The following is a 27,425-nucleotide window of genomic DNA, read 5'->3' on the forward strand; positions in this document are numbered from 1 at the left end:
ATAAGGCAAAGCCAAAACCCAAGGGTCAGGAGAAAAGGAAGAAAAGCAATGGGGGACAAATGACTCACCCGTGCCGGGCATGGAGGATGTGGTCCCCTCCCCGCCAACGTCTGTTGCCGGGATGGAGCCGCCGACGCCCATGTGTACCTCCTCCTCCGTGCGCATGGGCTCAATATCTGGCGTCCTTGCCGGGAATGCCCCTCGAGGCGGTGTGGTCGACGGGGGCGGCATGGTGGGGGAGGCCTTTGGTGGCTCCTCCTGCCGCCGTTCCTCTCCTGCAAACCGCGGCAAGGTCAATGACAAGAGAATCGGGCCCCGACAAGCGTTGGCCAGAGGTGAATGGTGAACTTACGTTGGGGGCTGAGCCGGGGGCTACGCCGCGGGCTGCTATCCGGGCTGCTCTCCACCACCAGTGGTGCCTTTGAAGTACCCATCGGGGGCGGACTGCCCGTCGAGGCTCTAGCCCTCTTCGTCGCCCGCTGAGCCAGTGTCTCCGTCTCCCTGCGAAAACAAGCCGAATCAAGGAGGGCGGACTAATTCATAAAGATGGAAATAACGGAGGGCAGAGCGCTTACTCCTCCTCCTCCTCTGCTGCTTTCCTCTTCCCCCTCGGGCTGAGGGACGAGAAGTCGAAGCCGACGTCCGTGCCGGCGCTTGCGGGGCGAGGGGGAGGCAAAGGAGTCCGGAAGCGTTTGGATGAAGAAGAGGCGGGCGCCTTCTTCTTCGCCACCGCATCCTCTGTCTTTGCCGCCGCGGCCCTCGTCATGCGCACGGCCTCCCCTGGAGCCCCTTGCCACGTCACGGCCTTGCCGGGCTGGACCGGTGTGCCGGAGCCGACCCGATGCAGGACGCGCCTCTTCTGCGTGGCCGGGGGCTCGCCGGCCTCGGCCTCCTCCTCGGATGACCCTTCGCCCGTGCCTTCAGCAGGAGGGGGCCTGGTGCTGGCACCGGCCATCGCCTTGATGGCCTTCACCCATGCGGCGAGCTCCTCCTCCTCTGCGACCGCGGCGGCTTCGTTCTCCACGCCGCCGGCCTCGCCGGCAAGCTTGGCGAGCTCCGCCTCCATCGTCCTGGCGGCAATATAGTCCATCTCCTCCTGGGTGGTATCCTGGATCAGCCGCGGTTCCTCATGGTCGAGTTCTTCAACCAAATTGGCGAAGAACTCCTCCACCTCGCATGCCGGGGGCTCGACCCAGGCCGGGTCGAGACCGTGCGCGTTGAAGGGCGGCATCATGGCCAAGATTTCGGCCTACCGGGAGTTGTTGCTCAACGGGACCACTCCCGACGGCAGCCCGAACAAGGGCCCCTTGACCACCTTGCCGGACTTTGCGGCCCTGCCAGTCCTCCTCACCTTGCCGTCGGCGTACTCCTGAAGCTGGAAGAGCCTACGACAATACCAGGAGTGCCCCATCACCGTGAAGTTGTTCTGCAGGCCGGTGCGGAGCCTCATGATGTTGGCCGCATTCCTGAAATCCCAGGCCGGTCTCCCCTTCTTGTGCAACAGAGCGATTCGGCGGCGGATGAAAGCCGCCGCGATCATCTCGAGGGTGAGCCCGGCCTCGGTGAGGCGACGGATCCTGGTGGTGGCAATTGGGAACCTCTTATTGTCGGGGTCGAGGTCGCTCCAGTCCGTGCTGCGGGTCAGCGGCTTCCGACGAACGCCCCGGCAGAACTCCGGCGGGTCCTCCTCCACGATCCAGCACCACCGGCCCCACCACTCTTCCCACCTCTCCTTCGTGGCGCCGTCTGGGTCGCGCCTTTTTCCTGAATCCTCGGGATCCAGGCGACGGTCCCAGAAAGGGCACCCCTAGGTTTGACGCGGGGGGAGAAGTAGTGGCGGAAGAGCGCCGTGCTGGGCACTACTCCGGCGAAGCCCTCACAAAGATGGGCGAAATACGCCAGATGCGCCACAGCATTCGGCGTAAGATCCAGCAGGTGGAAGCCAAAAGTACGCATGATGTCATTGAAGAAGTCGGAAAAAGGGGGGCAGAGCCCGCAGAAGAAAAAGTCGACGAAGAAAGGGTACCATTTCGGGTTGCCTCTCTCGCATTCCGCGGGGAGGGCTCGCGTGGCGGGGTGTGCCGCCGTCGCCGCCCCCCCACAACGGCTTTTAATAGTCCCTGAGCTCAAGGGCGTCGACGGACGACGGGACGAAGTAGGAGGCCTGCGCCCGCCGCGCCGCCGCCTCACTCTCCGGCGTCTCCTTCTCCTTCGAATCCTCAGCCACGCCTTTGCCCTTGCCAGATTTGGGCACCATGGCGGCTGGGAGGAGAGCGAGAATTTGGGGGCGGTGGGAAGTGCAGCAGCAGCGAGCAAGAACTTGGAGAGGAAGAAGATGGGGACGGCGATGGCGAGATTGGGGAAAGCACAGGGGTAAAAGAGCCGCGCGCCCACGGTTATTCCTGTTTATGGGGAAAACGCGAGCCGCCTCCTTTCCCATTTAATGCGACGTGACGCATGCCTCCTGCGACCGCCCCACGCATGCCCCCCACGTCATGCATGACCCCCACGTCGCGCATTCAACGATCGCCGTGGGGAAGCGCAGCGGACGGAGAGTTACCGTGGTAAAAATCGCCCCGCCTGCCCGCGCACTGTTTTGGGCCTGGCCCAACAACGTGTCGCGCTTATGTGTGGACCAGGCCCGGGGGCTCCTGTCGGTGTACTAAAATAGGGGACCTCTTTTGTACCCCTTATTTGTGCACGAGCAGTCAGAGCTGCGCCCACGACCACACTTAAGCTGGGCAGAGACAGGAAATCAGAGCCACAAGACGGCTCAAGAAGCAACGCCAAGACAGAGGCATATAGAGCGAGAGGGCGAAGTGGTTTCCCCCGGCAAGATCCTTGCCGGGGCAGCCTCCATGGCCCCGGCAAGGGCCTTGCCGGGGTAGGTTACCCGACGCCAGCAAGGCGCGCCACCCTTGAGCCCCAGTCCCTCCAGCGCCGCCAACCGCGTTGGGACCAAGGCTCGGGAGGCGCCCCTGTGGTGGCATGCAGATCTTTGTGAAGATAAGAACAACACTCTTAATCATAAGAGTGGAAGGCAGCGAGCCTCGGCGAGATCCTTGCCGAGGAAGCCCACAAGACCCCAAGCAAGATCCTTGCCGGGGACGACCGCAGCGCCACGGCAAGACCCTTCCGGGGCCCCGGCAAGGCCCTTGCTGAGGGCGTCCGCGAGGCCGCGGCCAGGCCCGCGCCCGCCGAGCTTTTCACCACCAATCCCATGCAGCTGCTAGCCCACCAGCTGGGCAGGCACCTGCGTGTCGACGCAAGGCTCCTCCGCCAAACCGGCATCCGCCTACATGGTGGCTTGCAAATCTTCGTGAAGGCTCCACCACCGCGCCTCCTCAGCTGCTTGCCTGCCTACATGGCACCACCGCCTCGCTGGCCCAGGCGCGTGTCGAGGCGGGGCGAAGCGGCGGTAAAGTGGAGGGGACACGTCAGGGGCGCATTAAATGCGTCTTTTCCCGTAATAGCTAGCGATAAGCTTCACCACAGTACCCCGATGCCACCTCCTGGTGCCACTGTGGCGATCCCTTTGCCTATAAAAGGAGACCCAGGGCATCCAGGAGAAGGATTCGGACTCTTGGACAAGTTACGCCCCTTGTAGCTAGTTCGAGGACCTCAAGAACACAGATATACACATCCAAGCAGGACTAGGGTATTACGCATCTCTGCGGCCCGAACCTGGGTAAACGATCCACGTGCTTGAACTGACTGCTGATCCTGCTCTCCTCACCACCCAGCGCCCCGCAACCGTAGAAGGGATCCTCGTGATCCCATATGTGTCGTTTCCCACCGACAGAAATTCAACCAAATTCCTCTGCTCCTCCTGCGCCTACCCCAACTCTGATCCTTCCATCTGCATCAGATGTGAAGAAGACCAAGGCTGCAGAGCGAGCAACTGTGAGGAAAAGGAAAGCATCAACTTCATCAAAATCTTCAGCTCCGAAGAAGATGAAGCCATTGACCAGCTCTTTTGCAAATCCAATTGATGATGTTCCTATCTCAACCATGCCATCTAAGGACCTTGTTCCTTTTGATGAAGAATATGTGATTCCAAGTGAATCAGATGAAGAGATTCCTTCTGCTGCTTCGTCAGAGCAGTTGGATGAAGAAATTGAAGCGGATGCAATCCCTTCAACACCAATTGTCTCCTCGCCCATGCCTCAGTTCACTGCTGAAGAGGCCGACGTTGAAGAAAAAGAAGAAGATGAAGATGTGGACATTGGGTGTACCACACCAGTGCTGAATGATGACTTTTGGGAAAGTCAGCACCCCAACTCTCCTTTGTTCACACCACTGCAACAAATTCCTCAGTCCCCTGTCAACACTGAAGTTCAAATGGGATCTGAAGAACCTCATGCCACTCCATCTGTCCATGAAGAGATTCCAGCCACTAGTGCTGAAGAAAATGTAAATGAAGTATTGAAGACCCAGGCTGCCACTGAAGAAGAAGCTAAAATTCCTCAGCCTTTGGAACCTGAGATTGCGATTCCTGAGGTCGTGATGCAATTGACTGATAGTCCTCAGCCCAAGCCAAAGGATCCATTCTCAAAGAAGCAAAAATTCAAGGCTGATGACTTCTTCGGCGAGCACGTGTTCTTCACTGACTATAATCCCTATGACTCTGCTCGTCTTAGAAGGAAGTGCTTCTGGACTGCCAGCCGGGCCAATTTCTATTCTTCACTACTCTTCAACAAGGATAAAGTCTTCGACCACGAGCATATTCCTCACGTAGACATGGAATCACTGCCTTGCTTCACCCCTGTCCTCAGTGTGCTTCATGACGCAGGCCTCCTCAACTTTTGCACAGATATTGTTGATTGGAATGAAGAACTTATTCTTCAGTTCTATGCAACCCTGCACATCACAGGCGATGCTGATGACATCAACACCTAGGTTCTGGACTGGATGACCGAAAACACTCATTTCGAAGCACTGGCCTCTGAATTACTTCATGCCCTACCAATCAGTCCTCCCCTTGAAGGAGCTCGTTGCCTGTACCAAGAACCTGAGCTCACTGCTCACTATATGCAAGTGCTTATGAAGCCTCTGAAGCCCGGTCAAGCCCCAAGGACCAAATTCTTCGTGAAGGAATTGCTCTATGTGCCAAGAACTGTCTATCGCATTCTGACGAAGACTATGAGTCCAATCAAAGGCCACGACTCGTCTGATGAGGAAATTGTTGGCATCATGAAGAATCTGCTATTCAACATCATACATGGCATTCCTGTCAATTATCACGATTTCTTCATGAGGACTCTGGCAAATGCTGCACTCTCTCCGGTTGAGTTGAAGCCTTATGCTCCTTGGATTATGAGATTCCTCAGAACAAGGTCTTCACTCAAATACAAGGCTGATTTTCAGAATCATCTCAGCTACTTGCCCCCAATCAAAGTCCTCAAGCGGACATATTCCTCAGCTGATGAAAAGGGCAAGGCACCAGCTGTCATTGATGAAGGCATTCGTCCATTGGATGGTCAGTTTCGCAAAGCTGCATCTTCTTCCACCAATGATGACTCTGCCACTCATGATTCTGCTACTAATGCATCCAAGCCAAATCCTCAAGCCACAGCTCCAAGAGTGATGACTGACCGTGAGCTTCTGCTTAGTCTTCACCAGAAGGTGGATCGAAACCATAAATGGGTTAAGCGTCAGTTTGGTTCTATTCTTCACAACATGACTGCTACACATAATGAAGTGAAGAAAAACCATTACTACCTCCATGAAGTCTTCGGTCGCACCTGGGCTATTCTGTCAAATCTGTATGGTGAAGAAGATCTGAAGCAAATGGGTCTCAAGGAGAACTTTGACTGGTTTGCACCTCCACCGAAGAAATACAAGAAGGTCAAGGTTCCTTCCTTGGTGGCCAGCTCATATTCTTCATCGCGCGAAACCGATGAGCATGAAGACTTGGACGACACTGCGGCAGGCCCTACTACGACAAACGACCCCAACAACGCTGGCGCTCCCCCATCAACATGATATTCTTCAGGGGCGTTAGTCCTCATTTTCGATCCTTTTGGTCATTCGATGACAAAGGGGGAGAAATTTGAGTTAGCCTTCAAGCGGATCTATCTTATATGGGCGTTTTTTGCTAAGTTACAACTACGCTCTTCTGAGGTTTTATTCGATCGAGTTGTAAACTTAAACTCTATGGTGGTCTGATACTTTTGTTGTGTTCTTCTGCATGCTTATTCCTTGTTAATGTTAATGCACGCATGCTGAATTACATCAGTCACCATATTTCATCATGCATTTCAAATTCTTCATATTATATGTCAAATGCGTGTATGAATTACAAGATATAGGGGGAGATCTCCATCTACTCTTCAAGTGTGCATTGCTTCAAAAGCAAAATCCTCACTATGCACATCTTCAGGGGTTCTTCTATATCTTGCAATAAAATTCCTCAATATCCATATTTACACTTCATATGTTTATCCCCATTGAAAACTTAACCTATATTGTCATCAATCACCAAAAAGGGGGAGATTGTAAGTACATCTAGTGCCCCTTAGTGATTTTGGTGTATTGAAGACTTATAGGTTAAGGGACTAATGTGTTTATGAGTGTACACAGGTCTATACGTCTATGAGGAGTTTGATATTTATAGAGAATGTCGACCCCTAAAAATGAAGTTCTTCGACTTAAGACTTTGGATTTCTGAAGACTTTTTGAAGAATTTGAAAGTGAAGAAATTGGTGTAACCTTGAAGACTTGGCATTCATTCGAGGAACATGAAGCCTGAAGACTTATGTTTTCGTAGTTTCATTTTCTCCTTCTTGAGTCATAGGAAAGACCGTACTGTTAAAGGGGGTCGAGGAAATACTAAGGAAAAATTTCCATGTGATGCTCAACTCAAAATCCTACACCTACCAATCCCTTCGAGTGAAGCCATTGAAAATCTCATACAGTTCAGTCATATTCTTCAGTGACAGAGACGAAGTTCTTCTGGTCTCTGAGGAATTTGTTCTGACTGAGGAGTTAGGAATTCGCCAGTGCGGATTGCCTACACAGTGAGGAACATGATAGCCCTGAGGAATTTGAGCCTCAAATATCCGACCGTTGTTGTGCTATGCGCCAGCTATCCCAAAATATCTACCCACCTAACGGTCATATCATTGAAGGGCATTTATGTCTTATCATGTCGGGCTGCTCCCTAGGCTATAAATAGCCGCCCCCTACAACCACTAGCTGGTTGGCTGCTCCGAGAGAAACTGACACTTGTCATTTGAGAGCATCCCATCCTCCAAGGACTTTGAGCGAAAATCATCGAGTGAGGAAAACCCAAACCCAAACACCTACAAACCCAAAGTGATTGAGCATCACTGAAGAGATTGATCTTGTGTAGATCCGACGCTTGTTACCTTTGAAGACTGTGCTTCTTCCAGACGGTTAGGCGTCATGGTCTAGAGCATCCAAGAGGAATTGTGGATCGCCGAGTGACCAAGTTTGTGAAGGTTAGGAAGTCACCTGAAGACTTACCATGAGTGATTGGGTGAGGTCTGTGTGACCTTAGCTCAAGGAGAATACGGTGAGGACTGTGTGTCCTCAGGTTTAAATACCTAGCTGCTCCAACCAGATGTACAACTGAGACAACAGTTGGAACTGGTCTACCAAATCATTGTCTTCACCAAGCTTACTGGTTCTATTTCCTCAACTCTTCCATTTCCTCATTACAGTAGTTGTGTGCTTGTTCATATCTGTTTGAAGACTTTGACTGAAGACTTTCTCAATTTCCTCAGTTCAATTTCTTCAGTCTGTTTGTCTTCATCCTGTTTTGTCCTGTGTTTACGCTTTCTGTACTCTGTGCTTGTCTTTATTTCATCATGATGACCATGCCTATGTTTTGTTATGTTTACATCTGAGTACTTATCCCGCTGCAAGTAGTTCTTCGCTTAGGAATTGCCTCACCCTGAAATTCCTTAGTGAAGAATTCATAAAAATTGCCTATTCACCCCCCTCTAGTCGATATAACGCACTTTCACCATTAATGAACTGATAAACAAAAAGCAATCGAAAGGAAACCATAATCGCAATGAAAACAGGGAAAGAATAGGCTGTGATAATCGGTCGGTACTTCGCAAAAAGAATATTCTTGGAATGAAAATATAGTAGCATCACTGATTCGCCCACCTTTCCTTCGTCGGCACAGAAGAAAAATGGCAGAAGTGAGTAGCCTGGAGTGTGGTTTTCTTCAAGAAAGGGGAGAAAGGGCTTGAACAAGCGTTCCAGTGAAATGGTGGTTGCTTCGTCCAGTCCAACTTCGAGGCCACTTCGAGGCCACTTTGCCACTGCTGGTAAAGGTGTGGGTTTTGTGATATGACGGGTCATGACGGCCACACCGGGATGACCGGTGAGTCTTGACTGTAGCACCTCGCTGTGATTTGGTGGATGGCACGCTGGCCCGGATGCTTTGGTGCCCTACATGTAGATAGAGCAGCTAGTCATATAGGAGTACTCAATATTGTGCACCGCGACCAACGTCGAGAGGAAAACGAGAGAACTACGTATTTTTTACGGTGTAGATTCACTCATTTTGCTCCATATTTACTAGTACTACTCATTTAGGGTGTATTCTAGTCACTTGTTGAAATATCTAGAAAGGCAAATACTCGTTTTCAGTTTATAGGGCTATACTAGCAAGTAGTACTACAATAGTGGGCTCAAATAGCAATTTTGTCTCATGCAAGAGCCTGGCAATATGCGTGCTCCATGGCACCGCACCACGCCCCACCCCTACACAAAGACTGCCACGCGAGCGTTCGCAACTGCCACGTTCGGGTTGCCCTTGGCTCTTCTCCTCTTCGAGAAGACGAACAATGATGTTACTACTGCTACTTCTACAGTATCGAATCCACTGCTGCATGTCCGTCCATCGCGTGCGGGAGGGATAGCTTGTTGTAGTATAAGCAAAAGCCTGTCCTCGTCTGCGAGCCACCGCGCGCATGGGCGAGGGAGAAGGCGTGTAGTAGTAAAATCAAGCTTCTCCTCGTTGTACGAGTTAACGCGACACATCATAGCACTGGCCCCACATGGTTGCCTCTAAACTTGGCTGAAATACCCGCAGTGTACAATATATTTGCTGCAACCTCTAACATTTACCCCACCACAAATTAAAACATATATTCCTGTCTTGACCAGATGAGCGTGCAAACTACAATCACCTGGATGATAGGTAGGGCCAGAAGATTATTTTAATAAAAAAGCTTCAAGACGGCCTCATAGCATGGAGCCATCCCCAATGATTTTAAGCTTACAGGCACGATACACGCTATCCTAGACTAATCTACACATGAAACTGCCACACGAGCGTTCGGGCTGCGCTTGGCTCTTCGCCTCTTCGGGAAGTCGAACAATGATGGAGTACTACTGCAGTGGAGGAGTACTAAAGTATGCTTCTGGCCATCTGACATGGAATGAACTGCTGCATGTCCATCGCATGAGGGAGGGAGAGCATGTAGCGAAAGCTTCTCCTAGTCCGGCCAGCCACCACGCTCATGGGCGAGGGAGGGACGCAGCTTCATTGACTTACTCTCCTGCCTTTGTTTGTATGACAGGTGGGCCCAACAGGTGCGTGGCCCACCTGTCACACAGCCAAAGGCAGGTGCAGTTAAGGCACTAGAGCTCAGTCCGCGAGGGAGAGGGCGTTGTAGTAATCAAACTTCTCATTGTTGTATGAGTTGACGCGACACATCAAAGCACTGTACTCGATATATTTCAATAATTTGCGTTTACCGATGCATTAATTACAACGCATGCATGCCATGACTTTCCTTTTGATACTTGCATGTGTTGATTTAATGCACCTTGCCAAATTTTGACTATAAATTTAACTAACCAAATGTTCATGCATGTCCCAAAAAATTGCATCATTGAAAACTATTTTCAAATACGAATCAAACGATATAGTTTTTGTTAACATGCACTAACATTTTGTTAGTTAAATCTTTGGTCAAAATTTAGCACCAATTACAAAGGGGCCCAATAAATCTTGTACTCTCACTTTTTTTGAGGATACTCGCACATAGAAAATATAAATAATAATGCATGTTGGGGCAGCCCATGTTTCCGATAATTTTAGCTGTGGGCTTGTTCACAAATTTTACGAGGGGGTGGTTGTTCAGTTAATGGAGGGTCTTGTACCAGACTTGAACGATACAAAGTGCGACCTGGTACACCGTAACACCACTTGGAATAAGCGGGTAGCTATCTCAAAAAACAATCAACAACTCAAAAAAAAACAGCGACCTGGCACGTACACAATTTTAAACGATTGTTTTGATGGTGTGAAAAAGGAAAACTACCCCACTATGTATATATAGGCCGGAGCCTCCGCGCTTGCTTGCTAGGGTTGCTCTATTCACACACTCTCATCCTCTCCAGATCTAAACAAGATAGCGGTGGTAACACTGTCTTTCTCCCTTCAAAAAACAATGTCTTTCTATCCTCACCGCTGGTTACAGATCCGGACGTATCCCCCTCCGCTGGTGAAGGGGAGGAGGGGCAGGGTTTAGGCCATCATCGACAGCGAGGGAGGAGACCCACTGCCAGCCGCACGTTATCTCTGGCCGAGCGCCGGCGTGGGAGGTCCTCCGATCCCTTCATCGTTGCCCTAGTGTGGGCGGATCCGGCCTCCCGCCGCCCACCTATCCACATCCCGACGACCTTCAGGTATATCTTCCTTTGAAACTGCCGTAGCTCTACTTCCCCAGCTCGCTACGTTGCTACATGTGCATCATTTTTTACCTCTCAGCCCCTCTCGGTCGGATGGTCCAACGTCACCTATTTTTTTCTTGTATTGTCAGAGATAAAGCAACTTCATGGAGTCGAATCTTGTACTTGGTTCAAACAAGAAATAAAGTAGGGGTGGGGGAATTTAGTATGTACATCGGACTTGGTACAAACAGGAAGGAAAGGGGGTGAAAGTAGTACACACTAGTCATCCAACCGGTCTCTTGGTCGAAAAGGGAAATATAGGGGAAACGCCGTACACAGTGGTATGACTAGGACTAGATTTGCTATCCACACATAGGAGTAGGTGGCTAGAGTGAAAAAAATGGGACCAACCCAGATATGTTTCTTGGATGTTTGTTTCTCGGGGCAACAAACTCTGAATCACCAGTTTATGCCCCGGTTTAGGTAGATGGTGCTGGACTGCTGTAGCACCCACTGTCCCATGCCCTTATACCAAATATTTAGTTGTTCTTAATCTAATGCCCCTGGTAAAATGAAGCCATGCCACTATTATAAGCCATGACAAGTTTAGCCAAATGTTTTTGCCTGTAATTGTTTGAGACTCTGACTATTTCCTCCGTAGCTTTTTATGCAAACATGGATATCCATTTCACCTGGTTGCTGTTGTGACCTTTTGGTGCACTGCACAAAACACTTCTTCAAAGAAGTGACTTTTGTGTTGTTTAACTGGAATGTCAGAATGGAACAGTTGGTTCATTTCGGTGGAACTGCACAAGGGGAGATCTGTGTTCCAATCCTCATCATTCGTATTGGCACCATAACCTTCCTTTAAGTAAGAATGATATTTAATGCATGTGTTCATCTCTATTTTGCGACTGCCATGAGAAAATAATGCTATTGTTCACTACTACACTTGTACTCCCTCACTGACAAAACCAATTCTGAAAGAGAAGGCCAATCATGTACTTGGTTTCACCAACTGGTGAGGAGAAAGAGAAACAGAGCATGAAGAGGAAGAAGAAGAAGAATAAACAGTGCCAAGGTGATCTTGCTGAAGCCCGAGGCCTCAGTCGAGGCCATTCAAGGGCTCCGGCAACGTCTACCTTACATGTGAGACAATCCTCCAGGGAGCCCTTCCACTTCTGCTGTCTCTCCTGCAAGGTCACTTAGTTAATTAGTAGTACTTAAGTACCACTAATTTATTGCTGCCTAATTTTCCTGTCGGATTTAAACAAATCTTTAGTAGCACCCTATGTTGAATCATGTACGTGTGTATGTTTGTCTGTGGAGGTGAATCCTGTGGTGGAGCAGGGAGGGAATCTTAGTAGTGTCATGACATAATAGTGCTATTGTTTTGCACGTCAATTTATTGCCATTGGTTCAATGAGGCAATGTTTTTCGTATTGTCCATCATGAATTTGATGCTACTGCTAGAGTAATATGCTAATGTCTTTCTATCCTTTCTCACTAAGCTATTGAAGGTTTCACCTTGTTCTTACTTGTGCAAGCAGGGATCATGTTGTGCCAATCATACATTTTAGTAGAACTACACAAGACAATACAATGAACTGTATCCCAACCAATGTTTTAACTCTGCTGGAAGTTCTTGATAATCTTTCGATATAATCTCAGCACTGGTAAACAAGAGCGATTTCAACCATACATTTGAAGTGCACAAAAATATATACTATTGAGTGATTCCAGTGAGTGCTTTATCATCTCTTCTGGGACTACATGAATAAGCTTTTTGCCCAGGTTGGTACCGGCCTAAGGCCTTCATCCATATTAGTTTGATGTCATCTCTATTTGTATCATGCTACTGTCATGAGAAACTCCTTTATCTTTGCACGTTAAAGTTTTGCAACCTATGATACATGGCAATGCTTTGAGTGTTGAGCTAATTGGCACTGATTAAATAAACTAATACCTCTGTTTAAGCAAGACTACTATGTTGCTAACTTTACCCATTAAGATAATGAGGGTGCTTCTATTTGTTAGTGTATGTTTCATCAACTAGTCCCACTATTACAGTAATCTCACTCTCTCAATATATGTGCCAACAGGGATGCTCGATTTTGGTGGAACTGCACAAAAACTTTGGGTGCTTCATTGCCTCACCAGCTTCCTTCCTTTCCTGTCAGTCGCTAATCTGGGCTTGCTTCCTTCCTTTGCGGGCAGTTGCTTCACTTATCTCGGCTTCCAATCAAAGGAAATAGTAATTGATATGCTACCTCACACAGGTTGGTACTGGTCTTTATCCTGATTATTGTGCTTGTCATATGTATTGGTAATTTGGTATTGTGCTATTGTTTGCCAATTTCATGAAGGAGTAACTTGGAGCCTGAACTCGTAGGCAAATCATTACATTGGGTGATTTCAGTAGAACTGAACAAAACGAATAGATGGACAGATACTTATGTTGCTGTTATGTACTCCAAAGTTCACTCAGAGAAGCATCGATGTTGACAAGAAGAAGTTCCTATATTCATTCGAGTATCAACCGGCGTCAACCAGTTGTCAAACTCCAAGTATTAGTAGAGTGAACACCAAAAATATTGCTTGGCGCATAGCCCAGAGAAACGCAGTCCAGTCTTTGGTCCCAACTTGTGCCTTTTGGTTATCGGCAGATATGGTAGCGAACTATATGGCATGGAGTCTAAAGATTCCAGACAAGTTGGTTGATGCGTATATTCATCTCCCACTTAATCAGTCTACACGCCAGGTATGCTCCATTTTAGTTGAACTGCACAAAAAATTTGGGTGGTTCATTTTCTCAATCGCCTCCTTTCTTGTCTGCAATGTAGAATTTTGGCAAGCTACAGGACCAAGATGAGCCAGTAAACTAGTTGGATGAAAGTAGTGGCCAAGTTGCTCAAACATCCATCGGCACGAGGCCACTATTTGAGGATAAACCTACAAGCAAAGTTCAGATTGTCTGTGTTGCCTCTTATGTACTCGAAAGTTTACTTATACAAGCATTAATTTTAGCAAGAAGCACCTCCGACTGAACACCATTTACTGTCAGATTACGGGTTCCGGCAAAATCCTTGAGGTTCGAACACTGGTGTGCGCACGAAGATCTCTCCTCCCCTAGCTCACACCCTCACCGTGATCTCAAAGCTCAGCGCGTCGAACTCACAGAACAAGGGACACAAGGTTTATACTAGTTCGGGCCACCGATGTGGTGTAATACCCTACTCCAGTGCGGTGTGGTGGATTGCCTCTTGGGTTAGGGATAAACAGGTACAAGGGAAGAACAGCCTCCTGAGGAGAGGTGTCCTTGAGCTCGATGAGCTTGTGTGGTTGAGGATGATCTGAATGGCCCAAGATCAGTTGCCTCCTACTGTGGTGGCTAGTCCTATTTATAGAGGCCGTGGTCCTCTTACCAAATGTAGGCGGGAAGGGATCCAACAACAGCCAAATTTGAAGGGAGACAACTAGTACAAGTTATCCTGACTAAAGGTGGTCTTCGCCTACCAAAGGCTCCGGTGGTGATGCCGTCCTGGGCTCCACGATGACCTCCGTCCTGCCGTCCTGCGGTCTTGGTCTCGTTGCACCGATATGGAAACCTTAGCCTGATGCCTCGGGACTCCTCGCCTGCGCTTGCCCCTTTAGCACCAAAGAGGAAGCGAGTACGCTGCGCGCTCTGGCGCCCGCCTGGCCTTGGTCGTCATGGCTTGCGTCATAGGAACCTCGCGAGGTGCCCCTCGCCTTGATCTCTCTGCCCCTCGCGAGCCAGCCTGGTGAGGCTGCCCCCGAGGAGGTCTCGCGTCGTCCGCCTCGTGAGGCTTGGCCCCTTGCGAGGGTCTTGAGTGTTTGCTGATGAAGATGGGCCATACAGGGCTGCTGGAGGGGCCACGCCGTGGGCCCCAGGCAGGCAAGTCTGGGGACCCCCGTTCCCAGGATGCCGACAGTAGCCCCCGGGCCGAAGGCGCGCTTGGACTTGGCTTCGAGGCAAAGCCAAGGGGCAAGTGCGGAGCACTGCAGGCCCCAACAGCCTGCGGCCTCGGTTGACGCGTGGCGATTGATGGGACGTGGGCATCTCCGCTTCCCCACGCTGCCTCGGCTACTGTCCGACTGACAAAAGACCAGCGTGGGCTGCATTTGCCTTCATTGCTCCATATCCCCTTTCTCGCTCCTTGCTTCCAGAGACTCCAGATCCGCCCAGATCCTCCTTCAAGCCTGCTGCCAATGGCACCCAAGAAAGCCCGGGCCGCTCCCTCATCATCGTGGTACGAGCCAGTGCTTGATGCGCCGAGCGTTTCGGAGAAGAGCCTCGCCGCTATGCTCCTGATGACAGCGGAGGGTGATGAGAAGAGGAAGACCGTGCTCCGGGTTGGCTCCACCGAGTCGGAGGCCCCCGACAGCACTTTCTATCCCTTCTTCATGAGCAGCATCGTCGCCGGGTTGGTCCCCCCTTTCTCGGATTTCTTATACTCCGTCCTCAGTCACTACAAGATCCAGGCCCTGCACCTTCATCCCAACTCCATCCTCCTCCTATCGATCTTTGTCTTTTACTGTGAGGCGTATGTTGGAGTGATGCCGTCCGTGGCGCTACTGTGCCACTTCTTCTTCCTCCGGATCAAGGAGGGCCATTGCTCTGGGTGTGTTGGCTTCGTCACGGCCAACAAAACCAACGCTATCTCCAAGGCTAGGAAGAAGGCCAAGGGCTTCAGGAGCAAGTGGGTCTTGATGGACGCCAAGTGCTCCCACCCTCGGCTGGTGCTGCCGACGGAGATACCCGTGTCCCAAGAGGGTTGGCTTCGCCCAAAGCTCACCGACTCCCGGGCGGCGCAGGTGCTGGAGAGGATGACCACCGACCTGAGGCCCGGTGACTCAAGGGCGGCGAAGCTTATGGGGGCCATGATCGTCAAGGAGTTCATGGCGCAGCACGTAGCTCCCCTCCAGGCATGCCCGCACCCCTTGTGGAAGCTTGGAGACGAAGGGGGCGACCTCCGCCTGCGCCTGGAGGCCCTTTCTGTTGATGAGTTGCGCTCGGCCCTCCGTTCCTTGGTCGGGGATGACCAAGGGTACCCGCCGGACTCCTTCGTCCCCTTGTTCCGCCGCTCAGACGGGGCGGAGGCTGCCGCTTCCATGCCCATCTTCGACGGGCGCGGGCTCGTGCCGCCTGCGCCCACAAACGTCCCGGTGGCGACAACTCCAGTGGACGTGTCTTCCGGCGAGTCTCGCGAGGAGGAAGAGGAGGAAGAAGAGGAGGAGGAGGAGCGTGACTCGGAGGCGACCTGCGAAGGGGCGGGGGAGACCTCCCCTTTGCACAAGGCTGACATCCTCTGCGCCCTGCCTGATGATGATGACGAGGCCGACGTCCTCCTGGGAAGGGGGGAGCTGCATACGACAGGGGGCTCCTCGAGATCCAAGGCCAGTCCTCGGAGGAGGTCACCAGTCGAGGTTCCAACGAGGGGAAGGTCGGTGTTGATCTCCCGAGACGACGCCCCTGTCCTGACGCTGCCTGGAGGTGCTTCCGGCGTATCTGCTGCTCCCTCTTCTGCACCTGGAGCTCTCTCACCTGTGCCTCAGGCTGCGAGGCTCTCAGGTTTCAAGCTCAGGAAGCGGAGGGACTACGCCACGGTGGACCAGTAAGTATTCTTGTCTTGCTTTGTTCTTGTTTCTGCTGCTGATTCTTGGCGTTTTTCCGTTGCTCAATTAGGCCGACGCCCGCGGCGAAGAAGAGGAAGGAGGAAGCGGTGGTACTGCTCGGGACCAGATCGCCTGTGGCGGCCGCACCCTCCTCCGCAGGGAAGGGCAGTGACGGTGCTCGCGCTTCCCCGGCTTGATCGTCCTCGCGAGACATGGGGGAGCATCCTCCGGAGGAGGCAGCCCCCGTAGCCCCGCTGGCTCCAGAGGTGCCGACGTCCGGCTCGGTTGCTGGGGTCCCCAAAGCTCAGGAGCCCCCAGCCTCCCAGGCCATGGTGATGATGTTGCCTCCTCCTTCTCCCGCTGTGCTGCTGACCCCGAATCCTTCTGCCTCCCCTGACATCCTGGAGCGCGCTCTTTCTGCGCTGGCCCTGCTGCGGGAGGATCTTCAAAACACCGACCGTCGCCTGGTGGCCGGGCACCTGGAGCTGATCTCTGGCTGGCTTCACTCCGATGTGTCCGTCCGGGCGGCACTGAGCCGGGCTGCGGCGGACTCTGAGAAGGACAAGCAGGCCGTCGCCCAAGCTGCGGCTGCCCGCGAGGTGGCGCTGAAGGATGCCGGGGCCGCCCAGGATCGTTGCCGGGTGCTGGAGGCGAACTGAAGACCATGTGCAGTGAGCGTGTGGACGAAGCTCGGGGCCGCAAGGCGGAGGAAGAGAAGATGAAGGCCCGGGAGGATGCCATCAGGGGTCGCAACGCTGAGCTGGAGCAGTTGGCGAAGGCACAGGCTTCGGAGCGCAGCCGGCTGGAGAAGCTGGAGCAGAAGGTGGAGGCGGAGAAGGCCGAGCTGGAAGCCAAGGTGAAGGTCCTGGCTGAAGACCGCACGGCCTTCAAGTCCCTCGAGGAGATGTCCCGCATGGCGCTGCGGGCACTCTATGAGAAGGGCTTGGAGGAGCCGCTGGCTACACACGACGAGGGCCCCACCTAGCTGCCTCCTCATCTGGTCGCGGCGCTTGAGGAAGTCGTGGGCGGTATCGGCCCCTTGGTGGAGGGAGAAGCCCGCGCTCTTTCCTCAGCCGCGCTGACGCGCGTCTTCAGCCACCTCCGTCTTCGCGATCCTGCCGCCAACCTCGACTAGCTGCTGGAGCCTGTGGATGACGAGCACTGCGCAGCTGCTGCTGAAGCCGTGAAGGGCCAGGTGGAGGCTTTGCTGAAGAGGTTCCGCGCCTTCGATCCCGCGCCCTCAACTAGCGGTGCTGCTGAACCAGCAACTCCGGCGGGCGGTGAAGGTGAGGGAAACGCTGCTATGGAAGAAGCACCCCTTGCAGGTGACGGCGGCGTCCGGGGATGACGAGATGACTTGCTGGCGGCTCCTTTCCTATTTAGCTTCTGCAATGTGCACCATGCCTCATGGAGGCGTTTAAACTTGTGTTTGGTACTGGGAGAACAATAAGTCTTGTAATATTTGTTTGAAATTTTGTGATTTCCTTCCCATTTGCTTCATGTTCTATGTCGGCAGGGCCCAACCCCGCGCATACCACAGCCGCCGTTGGGTCGTCCGGATCGCCAGGAAGAGACCAAGGGGTGAGGGGCTATGTGGCCAGTTAGGCTCCTGAGTCGCGATGCTCAGAAGTCCCCCTTGACATGCAAACAACTTACAGAAAGGAGATGCAGGAGTAGGCCTAGCGTTCTATGTCGGCAGGGCTCGGCCCCGCGCGTACCTCAGCCGCCGTTGGGTCGTCCGGATCACCAGGACGGGACCAAGGGGTGAGGGGCTACGTGGCCAGTTAGGCTCCTGAGTCGCGATGGTCAGGAGTCCCCCTTGACGCTCGAACAACCTTCATACCTTTTTCCTTGCCGAGGCTCCGCTCGGGAGGTCGCGCGATGACCAGGCGCGAGGGACCTGGCGGGGTGGCGTACGCTTGGGAGTGACCCGAGCGTAGCCCCAGTGCCCAGCCCCCTCGCGCGACTCTCCCGAGGGGAGGTGTTGCGATGAGGCCAGACACTGAGCTCGCAGGCTCCCTGAGGTTGATACGACCATGGGGCCGCCCTCAGTTGTTTATCACCAGCACGGAGCATAGCGCTTCCGCACTTGCATGGGCATAACCGCTCCTCGGCCGTGTCGACTGCCAGCGCGGAGCATGGTGCGTCCACTGGTGCGTGGGTGAGGGCTCCCTCTGAGTGGAGCCCGTGGGGCGTGTATAGCCCCGCCCTGACACGTGGCTTGCATGGAAGGGCTAGACGAGGTGTGTCTGGGAACTCGTGAGCCAGCGCGGAAGTCAAGGGGCCCTACCTCAAGGCGGGTTGCACCTGGTCTTGGTTCTTGTTGACTGCGGTGGTCCTGCGAGATGGTCAGGCAACCTGCGCCGAATGAATCTCCTGAGGTTATCGCATGAGAAGGCCAAGCACCAACGACCCTAGGAGGTGACGTGAACGAGGCTACCCCGCCAGACAGAGCTCAGCCATTGGGTTTATCGACGCTGCAGGGACGGACCCGAGCACAGGCGTCGTGCCTAGCCTTCTTATGCGAAGGATCCTAAAGAAAGACGATCGGCGTGCGGCTCCCATGGTGGGTGATAATCAAGCAAGTAATAACCATATATAGCTTATGCAAGAGACAAACTGGCTTAGATAAATGCAAGAATGATACATGCCACTGGGTCGGACCCGAGCGGCCTGGAGAAGATGCAGCCCGAGGGGCGCCCCTAGCAGAGTAAGCTAAAGACGTAAAAGGATACATGCCGCAAGGACAGGCCCACGCAGCCTGGGAATGATGCAGCCCGGGGGGCTCTCCCAGCTAAATAAACTTGGAAAATGTCACCTGGTTCTATTGTTGAAGGGATGTCGGGGTAGCTGAAGATGCACGGCGAAGGGGCCGCCCCTCATGAGCCGCCAGGGCCCTGAGCCTCGGGAGGCTCTGGGGGCTCAGGCAGTTCCCTGAGGACCGTCTCCATCTCCGCCAGGACCGCGTGATGCCTGGCCTCCTGGGTCGCCAGGATGCTCTGCAGGTTGCGCTGGAAGGAGGCCGCCATACTCGGCAGGCCAAACAGCATGCAGACATAGCTGTGAGGTGGACCCTCACACCGCCCAACGCATGAAGGCCAGAAGCGCTCCTGAGATGCGGCCCTGTTGAGCCCTGGGATGTCGATGCAGACGCGCAGCCTGCCATCGTCGATTGGATGGGGGGGTGCGCCAGGTGGGCGGCGGTCGCCGTGCATGGCTCTTGCATCCTGTAGCTCCTGAGTGGTCTTGGTGATGAACTCCTGAGCGCCGGGCGCTCCTCGCCCGTTGTCCTCATGAGGGAAACGTGCCGCAAAGCACGCCTCCACGTGGTGCCTGAGCACCTCCCTCGTGATGTTGGCTAGGTCTGAGGCCCTCCAGAAGAGAGCCCTCAAGCCTTGCCCGAGGAGGGCGCCGGGCGCGCCTTCCTATGCGAGGGAGGGAGGCGCCCCAGGTGCAGGCACCGATCCTGATGTGGCTCCGCTAGAGGCACCGCTCCCCTAAGGCCCTGTACGGAGTAGTTGCTTCTTCTTCTTGGGAATGGCCTCAGGAGGGTTATGCATGCCATTGTTGTCGGGGTCTTCGATTACTGCGGCTTGGAAGGCGCGCTCGAGGGAGCACACCGCATCTCTTTCTTCGCAGGGGACTTTGATGATCCCGCTGCTTCCTGGCATCTTGAGGACGTTGTAGCCATGGTGGGTCACTGCCATGAACTTGGCTAATGCAGGATACCCGAGGATGGCGTTGTATGGCAGACGGATGTGGGTGACGTCGAAGTCGATGAGCTCGGTGCGGTAGTTGTCGCACTGGCCTAAGGTGACAGGGAGGCGGACCTGCCCTATCGGGGTGGTCGAGCCGTCAGTCACTCCTGAGAAGGGCTTGGTAGGCTGTAGCTGATCGTATGGCACTTGGAGGCTGTCAAATGTCTCGACAGACATGACATTAAGCCCTGCGCCGCCGTCGATGAGGGTTTTGGTGACTTGGACGTTGCTGATGACGGGTGAGCACAGCATCCGGAGGGCGCCTACGGTCGCCGCGCACTTGAGCTGGTCCACCGAGCTGAAGGTGATGGCACACTTGGATCACCTGAGCGGGCGCGTAGCCTCGAGCCTAGGAAAGGCTGCATTCACCTCGCGAGAGAACTGCTTAGATGTGCTGGGATGCCGGGCCTGAGCTCCGCCCAAGATGCAGGCGATAGCACATGGTTCCTGGAAGCCCCCAGCCCCCTCGTCCTGATGATGGTCGTCATTCCTTCTTGGCGATGGCGGCAGTGGAGGGAGACCAGCATTGCCCTGAGGGCGGTCCTCGCGAGGCTGATCCCTCCAGGCGCCCTCACGAGGCTGGTCCTGCCAGTGGTCCTCGTGAGGCCAGTTGCGCCACTCCTGGCGGTGGCCACGATCATCCTAGCGTCCTCCGCCTCGTCCTCCTCCTCGGCCATAGCCCCGGTCGTTGCGCTCGGGGCGTCGACCAAAGCATCCATCTCGAATGGCCCTGAGCTCTTGACAGTCATTGGTGTTGTGGATGTGTACGTTGTGGAAGGCGCAGAACGGACGGCTGCTCTTGGATGACTCGGGGTGGTCCCGGCCGCGCTTCGTGTCAGGCTCCGTCGCGAGAACGGCCACCCCCTTGCGCTTCATGTCTTTGGCCTTGACTTTCTTCTCCTCCGGGTCGGTAGCTGGAAGCTCGAGGAGGGAAAGGCGCCCCTCGTCGGCTCTCGCGCACTTGGTTGCCATGTTGAACAGCTCCAGAGCCATGCATAGCTCCTCGTGGATGGCGAGCTCCTCCTTCATCTTGATGTCGCGGACGCCATCAGAAAACGCCGAAATGATGGCCTCGTCCGTCACCTTGGGGATACTGAGACGAACGCTGTTGAAGCGCTGGATGTACTTCTACAAGGTCTCTCCTGGTTGCTGCTTGATGCGGCGCAGGTCACCCGCGGCCGTAGGGTGGTCGCGAGTGCCCTGGAAGTTGGCGACGAAGCGGTCGCGCATCTCATCCCACGAGGAGATCGAGCCCGGGGGCAGGTTCAGGAGCCATGAGCGAGCACCATCCTTGAGAGCCATGGGGAACTAGTTCGCCATGACTTTCTTGTCATCATTGGCTGCCTCGATGCTCAGTTCGTAGAGCTGCAAGACAGGGTCGGGGGTGCCGTCGTAGCGAGGAGGCAGGTCTGGCTTGAACTTGCCCGGCCAGACGATGCTACGCAGCTTCGGAGTGAAGGCGCGGCAGCCTGCTGTGGCCACCGGGGCCCTTTGCTGATGCGGAGGCTACCCCTGATGTCCGCGTACCGCCAGTGCAGGCGGCACGCGGTCTTGTCGCGGTGGCGTTGGGAGCGCGGGAGCGTTTTCCTGTGGCCGAGGAACCTCTTGGCAGCTTCCTTCTTCCTGCGCGGCGCCCAGCGCGGTGGGTCACGCCGAGGGAACACGCGCCTTGGCGCCAGGGCACCGTCTTGATGCGGAGGTGGTGGAGGTGCTCCGTGAGCTACGTCGCCCGCAGCTGGCGGAGGGCGAGGCAGCGAGAGGAACGGTGCGGGAGAGCCCCCGGCGGCGCTGACGAGCTCGGCGATGCGGTCCACCAGTCCTCGTAGAGGTCGTCGACCGGACGGTAGCGCAGGAGCTCGTGTGCCGTGAGCAGCACGGCCTGCATGTCCGTGGGAGCGCGACGAGCGTGAGACGATGATCCGGCTGGGGTTAGCGTTGAAGTGGCGGTGCGGCCGTCCCGCCGCAGGGATGGATGCAGCGAGGAAGCCTGCTGCTCGTTTCCCGCCGGGCCGGTGGCGGCGTTGGCGGCGGGCGACGAAGAACGACAGGGAGGCCCGCCGACAGGGGCCGTTTGAGCGACGCGGGCGGCCCGACGCTTGGTGCGGGCTCAACGGGCATCCGCCATGGATGCAGTGGAACGGTGGAACGCGGATCGGCGGAAGGAAAGCTTCGGCGCACCACTACTTGGTGCACCAAATGTCGGATTACGGGTTCCGGCAAAACCCTTGAGGTTCGAACACTGGGGTGCGCACGAAGATCTCCCCTCCCCTAGCTCACACCCTCACCGCGATCTCAAAGCTCAGCGCGTCGAACTCACAGAACAAGGAACACAAGGTTTATACTGGTTCGGGCCACCGATTTGGTGTAATACCCTACTCCAGTGTGGTGTGGTGGATTGCCTCTTGGGCTAGGGATGAATAGGTACAAGGGAAGAACAGTCTCCTGAGGAGAGGTGTCCTTGAGCTCGATGAGCTTGTGTGGTTGAGGATGATCTGAATGGCCCAACATCAGTTGCCTCCTACTGTGGTGGCTAGTCCTATTTATAGAGGCCCTGGTCCTCTTCCCAAATGTAGGCTGGAAGGGATCCAACAACGGCCAAATTTGAAGGGAGACAACTAGTACAAGTTATCCTAACTAAAGGTGGTCTTCGCCTGCCAAAGGCTCTGGTGGTGATGCCGTCCTGGGCTCCACGGTGACCTCCATACTGCCGTCCTGCGGGTCTTGGTCTCGTTGCACCGATATGGAAACCTTTGCCTGATGCCTCGGGACTCCTCGCCTGCGCTTACCCCTTTAGCACCAAAGAGGAAGCGAGTACGCTGCACGCTCTGGCGCCCGCCTGGCCTTGGTCGTCATGGCTTGCGTCACAGGAACCTCGTGAGGTGCCCGTCGCCTTGATCTCTTTGCCCTCGCGAGCCAGCCTGGTGAGGCTACCCCCGAGGAGGTCTCCCACCGTCCGCCTCGCGAGGCTTGGCCCCTCGCGAGGGTCTTGAGTGTTTGCTGATGAAGATGGGCCGTACAGGGCCGCTGGAGGAGACACGACGTGGGCTGCAGGCAGGCAAGTCGGGGGACCCCCGTTCCCAGGACACCGACATTTACGAGTCTGTACCCTAGGTAATTAAAGTTCATCCATGGATAATATTGGCTGTGATCTCAATCATTTGGATGCATGAACATACGGAACATGTGTATATCTGAATCTTTTTGTGAATTATCTATAAATATTGTCGTGTGATCTATCAATCATTTGGACGCATGGACATGCTGAACTTGTGTATATATGAATCTTTTGAGTTGTTGATTGTGAATGTTGGCTATGAATATGAACGTGCCTAGTGAACCTAAGTTTGATACGAATGTTTACCTTTTCTATTGTACTTGTGTGTGAACTTGTTAGTATGTCTACTGTGGGATTTGTGACGTGTGAGAAGAATTGCACCTGCTTTGTTAGGGTAGCAACAGCGCATCAGCTCTTTTAATATTTTTGCTCTGTCTTCCCCCCTCCCCCGCTCAACCCCTTTCGTAATGTTTTTGGCCTCAAAACAAACATAGTACTGTGTTGTTTTGGGGGCTTGATGAAAAATCGAGTGCTGGTTTCTGTAGGTTCACTAGTAGAAAACAGGGCTTTGGTCACAGGGCAGTATTCACATTAGTCCCGGTTCAGTCACGAACCGGGACTAATGTGAGCATTCGTCTCGGTTCGTGCGGCTAAGGCATTAGTCCCGGTTCACCTGGGCCCTTTAGTCCCGGTTGGTCCCACGAACCGGGACTAAAGGGTGCGATGCCCATTAGTCCCGGTTGGTGGCACCAACCGGGACTAAAGGTTAGACCTTTAGTCCCGGTTGTTGCCACCAACCGGTACTAATGGGCTTTGAGGCATTAGTACCGGTTCATGGCACGAACCGGTACTAAAGGTCCCATTTTCAAACTCTACCCCCCCCCCCCGGACCGCCTTTTCAGTTTTAGAAAAAACAAAAGAAAATGATGGAAATGTCAAAAAATAAAATAAAATAAGTTTCCCATGTGATATGTGGTCTAGTTGTTGGGAAAATTTACAAATATGAATTTTGACTTTATTTGCAAAATCTCTCTGGAATTTGTAAAATGGGCATAACTTTTGCATACGAACTCGGATGAAAAAGTTTTTTATATGAAAAATGATCTACTCGAAAAGTTACATCCGAATTGAACCGGGAACCTCGTTAAACATTTTCAAAATCCTCAAAAACCTAACAGAAAAAAAGTTACGGGGCTTTTAAGATCTAGAGTGGAAAAAATCGAAAAAATTTCAAACTTACTAGTGGCGCACCATTTGCTAGGTGCGCCACTAGTAACAGAAAAAATATAGTTTCAATTTTTTTTTGGAAAAAATGTGGTCAAATCTGGTCAAACTGTGGTCAAATAACGGTCAAACAATGGTCAAACTAATTATTCTAGAATATTAGTGTTACTAAATAATTATTTCAGTTATTTTGAATTTTGGTCAAATCTGGTCAAACTGTGGTCAAACAATGGTCAAACTAATTATTCTAGAATATTAGTGTTACTAAATAATTATTTCAATTATTTTGAATTTTGCTCAAATCTGGTCAAACTGTGGTCAAACAATGGTCAAACTAATTATTCAAGAAATATTAGTGTTACTAAATAATTATTGTTTTTTAAAAGAATAGTTTCAAACTCAAACAGTGAAATGTGTCATTTCATGCTCAAGCAAAATTCCTGAGGGTTAATAGGATTGACATCTTACTATTGTCAGGAAAACAACAAGTGCAGACTTGGAAACGAGGGAGAATAGAACCCGGAAGTTAAGCGTGCTCAGGCTGGGGGAGTGGGAGGATGGGTGACCGTTCGGGAAGTTGGATGATTTGGAATGATGAGGGGTGATTAGAGATTAGAGGATAAATTGAGCAGTGATGAGGGGTGATGATTAGAGATTAGAGGTTAAAATAATTCAGAAATTTGAAAATAAAAAAAATTCAAAAAAAATCATAAACACGTGGCCGCGGCCTTTAGTCCCGGTTCGTGTAAGAACCGGGACTAAAGGGGAGAGGCATTAGTAACCACCCTTTAGTCCCGGTTCAAAAATCGGGACTAAAGGGCCTTACCAACCGGGCCAAAAGCCCCTTTTTCTACTAGTGGTTGGCCCGCCCAGCAAATGGGCTGCTGGTCCACCACGGACTGGGAGGCTAAAAATACAAGTTGTATGGTGCAGAGGCAAGTAAAAAAGCCATCGAGAGCCATCCACTAAAGAAAAAAAATCGCGTCTGATGTGCTTCTTTAGTCGTGCCGCCGACCCCCTCTTTAATCCAGTTCGCCCGGGGATCTAGCTGGTATCATTTTTTTCCAGAGGGCGAACCAGTATCCGCTAGGCCTAGGTTTTTTTAAACATGCGTAGCCCATGACATCCGGAGACAGTGGTTTCAACTTATTTTTTGAGGTCCATACCAGCCTATGGGCCTCCCAGCGTAGGTTTTACTTTTTCTTAAAGATCGGCAGCCCATTGTATTTTTTTAACAAAACGCAGATCTCTTTTCTATTTATCTATATATAAGAATAATAATGTTGTGTCCAATTTATGTTTTCCCTTCTAACCACATTATATATATTTATATTATTACTATTATTGTATATTTTATAGAGACTTATATATATATTATAAAAACATCCCATGTGTTATTAACTTATAAAAGTAAATGTTTAACAGAAGTTGGCAAGGAAAATCCTGGTTGTTTTTGACTCACAGGCAAGGAAAATCCTGGTGATTGCGTACAAAAGCTTGCGGACATTTTAAGGACCAATGTAATAATAATGCGCTCATTTTTATTTTGAGCAATAACTCGCAAATTTGTTAATTTTATATATATATAATGTGCCGCTCCGCTTTATTTTTTGATATTAATTTCTCCTTCTAACCTAACATTATATATAGAATGAGCCCACCTAATTCGTGTATTACAAGAAAGTGCAAATGGGTTGGGATTTCTTAGAAAATATTAAATGGGCCGCATTGACGCGAAGTTATTTGTTCACCCAGCCCAGCAAATGGACTGTACATTCTAGAAAACATGGGTTAAATATATCCCACAACTTTGCAGGCTGACATGTGGGCCAATAGGTCGAAGCCTACGCAGAGGTTATCAACTTGGTCAACAAATGATTATGGCATCGACAGCCATTGGATTTATATCCAACGGCCGACATGTACCTTCAATATCTTGTCTTCTTCCTCAAGCGTCGCCGGGACCGCCTGGTCCAGCCTCCGGCGGCTAGCGTCTCTGCTTAGAACGCATCGCTACGAAGCGCTACCCCACCACCGGCCTGGCTATCCCTCCACCTCTCCACACCTCCTGTTATTCTCCACCGACTGCAACCCCATGTCGCACCAGAACCAGTTATAACCCTTGTACTCCTCTCAATCTGCGACTCCACTGCCGCGTCTTCCCATCTCCAGGTCATTCCCGTCCGGGGCCACGCCGTCGCCCACCGCCTCGCTGCGCTCGACGCGGCGTGGTCAACAAACGAGAGTCATCGGAACAGGACTGTACATGGAGAGCCTGACGGCTGGGACCCACGAGGTCCATGGTCGCATGCAAGGAAAGTTCCTCCTTATTAAGCTGAAAAAATGTTTCCTCCCCCTGACAGCTGGGACCCCTCGGCTGTATCTTCGCACGGAAGGAAGTGCCTCCTTGTTATGCAAAAAAAAACTGTTCCTCCCGTTGACAGCTGGGACGTGTCAGATTTGGTGGCTGACTTGTGGGCCTACTAAGCGGACGTGTACGCAGGGCTTTGTCAACTTTATCAACAAATGATTCTAGCAGCTGGACCGTTGGATGTTAATCCAACAGCCGTGCTCCTTCTTAAACCTCTGTTCTTGCTCCCGTCTCTCGTGGGATGCACCACCGCAGTGCTGCCGCGCACCCGAACCAGTCAAGTTTCCCACTCCTCTCCATCTGCGACTCCACTGCCGCGCCTTCCCCATCTCCGGGTCGTTCCAGTCTAGGGCCTCGTCGTTGTCCACCGGCCTTGGTGTGCTCGGCACAATGTGGTCAACGTGGTCAACAAACGAGAGTCATCGGAAGATGACTGTACGTGAGAGGCTGACAGTGGGGACGCACCACGCCCATGGACGCATGCATGCAACTGCATCCTTTTTACCCTGAAAAATAATGTTTTCTCCCCCTGACTTCTGGGACCCACCAGCTACATCTTCGCACGCAAGGAAGTGCGTCCTTATTACGGGCAAAAAATATTCCCCCTGACAGCTGGGACCCAACAGCTATATCTTCGCACGCAAGGAAGTGCGTCCTTATCCTCCCTGACAGCTGGGACCCACCCGGTCGAAGCGTACGTACTGTTGTCTGTCTTGTC

This window comes from Triticum aestivum, chromosome 2D (assembly GCF_018294505.1).
Source record: "Triticum aestivum cultivar Chinese Spring chromosome 2D, IWGSC CS RefSeq v2.1, whole genome shotgun sequence".
Classification (NCBI taxonomy): Eukaryota; Viridiplantae; Streptophyta; class Magnoliopsida; order Poales; family Poaceae; genus Triticum; species Triticum aestivum.